The sequence below is a fragment of the Durio zibethinus genome, chromosome 26 (genome assembly GCF_047325235.1).
Source record: "Durio zibethinus cultivar Kanyao isolate XHJ-2024 chromosome 26, ASM4732523v1, whole genome shotgun sequence".
Lineage (NCBI taxonomy): Eukaryota > Viridiplantae > Streptophyta > Magnoliopsida > Malvales > Malvaceae > Durio > Durio zibethinus.
Window position 1 is genome coordinate 14,977,898 of NC_143187.1, and position 7,241 is coordinate 14,985,138.

A 7,241-nucleotide genomic window follows, 5' to 3' on the forward strand; every position below is an offset into this window, starting at 1 on the left:
CTTCATAACTAGAATGATAAGTTAATTAGATGAAAAGCATAGATATTTTGAAAGCAAACCTGAAATGTGTTTGTCTTAAATAATAGATCTCCATATTCTTCTATAAGAGTGTTATACCTATTTGCTCAGTCAACAAGGTTAACTCTCTTGGATCCAAGCCAATGCATGACTAGCTACCATGTCACCTCACCATAGAATTGGCTTACCTTTTACCAAGGAAGGGCTTACCTAACACCTTTATTGATGCCCTATCAAAGCATTACTTTAGAATTGAGCATTTGGTCTTCAACTTGCTTGAGACCTTAAATGCAACTCATGCTTATCTAGGATCGTTAAATACAGTTTGTAGTTACTCACATGGCCTTTTCTCGAGCTCTATGTAGATTTATTATTAATTGTTAACTATCTCGATCAAGTCATCTATCTCTTCATCTCATATATAAGGTAAAGAAGAGGTTCATGTAGGTAAGACTTAAGCATTCCCTTCTATCATAGCTTTCCCAATACACTTCACCTTCTTCCACTCCAAACCCTAAACACCTCACTAACTTGAATGTCAAAGCATATCCCAAAAAATCAACTGCGGCACCTTTTGATCGTGCTTTCTAACTATAGGTCCAAGTTACCTTACCTTTAACTTCCAACCAGCTTTCTTCCAACTAAGACACCCAAAAACACTATCAACAAAAAGCTTTTTTGTTATCTCCCATTTTAGCCAATTCTGAAATCAAACATTCCATTTACTAGGCTTGCATTTTAAGAAATGGACCATTTTTCATAGCTCGACACAAATTTGGAAATTAAACAAGAAGCAAAACACATCAATATAATCTTCGATTGTTAGTTTTCTACTTTTCTTTCTTTTTTTTTAGCTCTTCACTAGATGAAATTTTTGTAACATGCTTGGTGAGATGAAAAAGTAAGAGGTTGAATAAAAATGGATGTAAAAGTAGAAAAAAAAGAAACAAATTTTTGCTACATGATAAGAAAGAAAATTGTTACGAAAGAAAATATGAAAGATTGTCATTTTCAGTATTTATTCACAAAGATAAATAATTCCAAATAGAAAAGATTAATGGAAGAAACTCAGAGATATGAGTCTAGTTTGTATATTTTGTTATCTTAACTTACTATGGTAAAATAATATACTATTTTTTCATTTTTCAAATTAACCAAACAATGAACAAAAAAATTTATTTTCTTTACTAAAGAAAAAACAAATGTTTTACGTCATTCCATTTTTATCATCTTTTAAAAATTTTTTATCTACCAAACAAGACCTAATTAATATAAAGCTTTGAACATGGCAAATTTGGAAAACAAGAAGCAAAATGCATCAATATAATGATTAAGATTTTTGTAAGCCAATCCATACTTCCTTTGGTATATTGTTTTTAGCATAGAAATTTTGGAAAATAAGAGGCAAAATCTATCCATATAATTTTCTTGTTAATTACTTTTCTTTCCTTTTCCTTTTTTTTTTTTTTAAATAGGATTTGTGTTAAACAATACATCCTACCATTGGCATAAAGCTTTGAACATGGCAAAATATCATTTTCATCAATTTAGTTGCAGATTTCATTGCCTCCCCTACCTTTTTTTTTTTTTTTTTAATTATGTCAATATTTCATAGGTAAATATTTGATAGGAAAGGGAAAATTTAGCGCAAGAAATACTAACGAAATAATTTATTGGTGATCAGTTGGTAATATATTTTGTGATGGATTATCAATATATTATTCCATTTGTAAATAATTTTGGTAAAAAAATTAAATAAGAGCATTAAAAATTAAATTAGATTTAAAAAAAATAGTTTACTAACAAAATTTTCATCGGTAATTCGTTAACAAGCATGGTAAAAATGAAATCCCCCAATTCCTTTCTTATTTTCTCTCCCACGTACAAAATCCCTAAACCCTCTTTCTCTCTCCCTAACCCTCATCTTAGCCACTCCCCTCATTTCTATTGCACCTCATTTGTTCTTGGTGCTGTCAATTACCATTTGGTGGATTCTGCCACCCTTATTTCTCTTCCCAACGCTAGCTCCTACAATAAGTATAGTCCTTCTCTTTCTCTTCCTTATTGTCTTTCATTTATTTTGAGTACTTTCTGTGACCAAAAAAGAATGTTGAAAGTGTCAATTTAGACTTTAGAGTCATTTATCATTTTTGGAACATGATTAACACTTTATAACTTTTTTTTTTTTGGAAACTAAATATATTGAAAGTAACAAAGAGTGAAAAATTGCTTGTATTTTAAACTCTAAAGTACGAGTATGGACTTTAAAAACCAAAACTATCTTTGAAAAGCATGTTAAAATATAGTTTATTAAGTCTCCAAAGCTAGGTGAGAAAGATGACTCAGTGGAGAAGCTAAGGAGATTTGAAATTTAGGTGTGAAGAGAATATTTATTCTTTGGTTTTTGACACATAAGGACTAAGTCCATGGATTTATTCAACTGAAATGGGTAGAAAACTAAAAAAAAAAAAGTTTGGAAGGATCATAGATTCAAATTGTGATGGTGGCAACAATTGCTTTTATGACGGAGGCTACTTTATATTACTTTTTTTTTTTTAATTTTTGTTGTTGTGAATTTGAGAATTCGTATCAGGATATCAGGATTTGCTTGTTTATCTTGTAGTTTATTTGTTTCAATATATGTTTGACATCCCAATTTAATTTTTACTTTATTAAATTCATCTTTGGTAACTTATATTTTTATGTTCACTCAAAATTTTCTAAGTTTCTTCTTAGTACCATATATTTCTTGGTTTGGTTTTCAGAATTACTACAAGCATTTTGAAACTATAAATTTCAATTTTTGAAAATTTCAAAGCCCTTTTGTTTAATACTACCTTTTCGGTACTTTTTTCTTGGTTTTTTCCATTTTCAAAGGTACTTTACACTTTTTGGTCTTTAAAATTATGACTTTCCATTGGGATTTTGCTACAATACTCTTTTGGCATTTTAGATATGTGTAAATACCTAATTTTGTTTAGGCAAAATCTCGACCATTTGTGAATCGTTTAAAATTAAACTCGGATAAAATCCAACATTTCTATTATTTTGACAACTTTCTAAAGTTAACTTTGAAACCAATTTGACTCAAATACCTTAAAGTTAATTCTGATCAAACTTAGTCAAATAAAGTCAAAAGTGGTCATACTTGGTCAAAATGGATAGAACTGAGTTAACATTCAAATTTCACAACCAAGTTGAAATCAATGTGAATAAAGATTGAAATTTGTGGCTTTTTTTTAAAAGCATTAAAAAATCTATTTGCACTTCAAAAAGTGTAAAATTATCGAAATGCCTTTAATGGGTAATTTGGCCTCTTCAAAGTTAGATTTTCATGAAGATTTTTAGATCATAATTGAATTTTTTAAAAATTTTTTATACATTAAAAACTCAGATCACACATTGGGAGGTATGAAATTACAAAAACACCCTTAAGGGTATATTCATAATTTGACTTTTTCAAGGTTGGAATTTCATGAAATGTTTTAGATCATAGTTTGATATTATTTGATGATTTTTAAAATTTTGAAAACCTTGATTGTACCTTGGGAGGTGTGAAATTACCAAAATGCCAATTATGGGTAATTTCGTAATTTAACCTTTTCGAGGTTGGATTTTCACGAAAATTTTTTGATTTTAATTTGATATTATTTTATGATTGTTGGTGCTTTAAAATTTCAAAAATGAATATAGGAGCATTGATTTCCAAGAACATGGTCTAGAAACAAAAACTTTGTAAGGGAAGGCAATTTGGTCTTTTTACCCTTACATGAATTTTCAAACTAAGGGCTACCTTTCAATCTTCGGAGATATTTTGTTCTTTCATTTTTAGGGCTGGTTCACATTTTTGTAATTTAAAGGGGGCTGGAAACGTAGAAAGCAGAGAAGAGAAAGAGAGGAGAAAAAATGAAAAAAAAATTAAATGAAATGAAATGAAAGAAAAAAAATATTGGTAGTTTGCTTGCTTGAAGGTATGCTTTCTCTACTTCCATCTTGCATTTTTGGGCATCCTAATCACATTTTCCATAACATTTTCATATCATTTTTGTGTATGTTTTCTTTTCTTTTTTCTTGGAAGTTTTACAATGCTTTTTTACTCAAAACTTGAATCAACGTTAGCTAATTAATCAATAATTGGATTGAGGTTAGAAAATAAGCTATAAAAATCAACAACTAGACCATAAGCAAGTTTGAGGTTCGACCAAAGCTCTTCTACAACGACTGAACCTTCTTTCGGCCTTCTTTGCTATCTTGTTGCTTCAAAATGTGGCTTATGATGTCTAAATGATGAATTTATTAGTGTTTTGCACTATTTTTGATTGGTTGAATATAAATGTTATTGTTTGGTTAGTATTGTTATTCACATGATCTCCTTGTTATTTTGGATCATTACATATTTGTTGAGATTGTTTTAATGTTATAAATCCCTTAATGTAGTTAATGCTTGTTTGGATGAAATGGGATGAAGGAATATTACAAGGAGTACCATAGGCCATCCGACCATGTTGAATTTAGTGATGGCTAAACCTTGCCTCATTGTTTGGTTGTTGTTTGTTCTTTTATTCATGTATGGAGGTCATGTTTTTATGATGATTGGCAAGTTTTCAATGTGTTTAAACAAAATTTTCAATAAAAAAATGTTGGTTTGCAAAGTGGTTTTGATTCTTGATGTTGTTTGGTTGGTTTTAAGCAAAATAAATAAATAAATAAATAAATAAATAATGGTGGCACATTCATATAAAATTTAAAAAGCTTTTGTGTTTGATCTATTTCTTTCTTGATTTTAAATGCCTAACTTGTTTGTCATTTAGTTTTATAAATACCTAGGTTTGTAACTATTTTGTTCTCAAGTCATGCTTTGGTCACATGCATCATTAATGGTATTTTTGTAATTTGTAATTGTCACATATATAATTCCATGAAACCCTAAATTCCCATGAAACCCCCCATTTGAAACCCTAAACCATGTCCAATACCCTAAACCACCTTTCAAACCCTAAACCACTTTCCAAAATCAAACCAACCCCCAAACCAATCATGTATTTGCATTTCATTTTATATTATTATATGAATTCATAAATTGTCATGCATTCATACCTTGTCACTTATATCATGCATTATCATAAATTATTTTCATGTATATCATGCATAAGTTTTTCAAATTTTTTTTTAAATAAGATATATCTCAATTAAATATAGTCATTAAGATTTGGCCTAACTATAGGGAGACTCTCGGTGATTATTATTTATGTGAGGTGCTATCTTTATTTTATTAAGACAATTTGAAATCCTTTAAATTAGAAATATTTTTGAAGCTATACTTAACTATATGAAAGTGAACAATGTGTTACAATATTCAGGGAGTTTTCATCTTGATCTAAAACAAAAAAAAAAAAGGTTTCGTTTTTCACTTTTTGTTTTTTGTTTTTTGAAAAAAAAGAAAAGGAATTAATTTTAAATATTAAGAAAAATAAGACCATTTTTACCAAAATTAAAGGATAACATGCAATCAATTAGTATTTTATTTGACGGGTAGTGTAGGGGTACTGATCCTTGCCTACATATAACTGATTCTCGGACCTAAATTCTGATTTTGTAGACTACAAATTTGTTCATTTTATAAAACTTTTAAACATGTTTTAAATGTTTTATTAAAAGAATAAAATTTTTGGATGGCTAATCACATCCTAAAAAAAATTGGTGGCTACTCCTTATTTTGTTTTTATCAAAAATATTTTTAGACCTTGTTTTCCAAATTTCCCTATTCGTTTGACTTTCAAGTCATCCAACCCCCAAATCTTGAGACATTGCAACAGCTTGGTGACTCCACTAGAGATACATTTTTAGAGTCAGGCCAAATATTGATTGTATGTTATCCTAAATTTTGGTTTAATGTTCCTAATTGGTGTTTAATCTAAATTCTTTGATTTTGATTTTCTTGTTTTCTTAAAAAGTAAAAATTTTGAAAAAATAAAAAAATGAAAAAATGAACAAAAATGAAAAAAAAATGTTTTAATTTAAAATTTCCTATTTTCCCATGAAAAAATGAAAATGAAAAATGAAAAAGATGTAAAAAAAAGATTCAAATTAAAAAAGTGTGTGCGTTTTACATTTTATGCATATTTTAATCATGTCATTTTATGCATATTTCAATTATGTCATTTATTATATATTGTTGTTCTTTATTTTGTTCTTAATATTTGTAGGGCATCTAGGATAAGGGTATTTTAGGAAAATGTCAAAGGTTTGTATGTTCCTTTGCACACACTTACATTGTATTGCATGCATAAGCTTTACACTTAGGCTTTAACCTTAATTAGGAGGAAGTAGCTATGCCCTCGTGAGGTATAAACCTCTGCAATGGTTAGTGAAACACTCTCACTCAAATCAAACCCTTTTCGTTTATAGCTTGTAATGGGTGAAGATTGGGGTGCCACACTAGTTTGTGATGGATGGTGATGTGATGAGCAATTTGGGAACTTTAGATGTGTCAATTCCTAACCAAGCATATAGTGAGCCATATGGAGCTAGCCTTAGGTAGAGCCTTGTTGACCATTTTTGTAGAAATTACTTGAAATAAGTCATATGAAGGAAGATTCTTTGTATTTAGGGGTAATAATGGTGCGAATAAGTCTAAAATTAAAAGAAAAAAGGCATTCTTTAAAAAGAATTCTTTTGGCATACTGTTTAATTCGCTAGATGTTTGTTCAAAATGTGCATATTGAAAAAATGTTGTTCAATAAAATTTCTTTTTACTATACAACAAAACCAAACACAAAAAGGGAAAAAGAAAAAGAAAAAAAAATCCAAAAACAAAACTTTTCAAGAAAAAGAAAAAAATAAAGTTTTTCTTAAATTTTTTGTTGGCCAATAAAAAAATAGAAATAAAAGAAAACAAAAAATTTTCTTTTGAATCCTAGTCATTCTGTGTGGAATAAAAAAATGTGTGTTCTTGAATTTTTCAACTTTAAAAAAAAAAGAAAAAAAAGAGAGTTAATGCTATTTCATTCCTAGCATTTCATTTAATCCTATTTGCATACATTCTTATGTTTTTTGAGTTGGAAATAATAAAATAGTACATGTATTCCATTCTACCCACATCTAAATAGATAGTGCATACATTCTATCTCATGCATATCGTAAAAGAAAATTGCTATTTTTTGTATAGTGTACAAGTGCATAGATCAAGTAATTAAATAGAAGTATTATAGTATTGTCTCCTA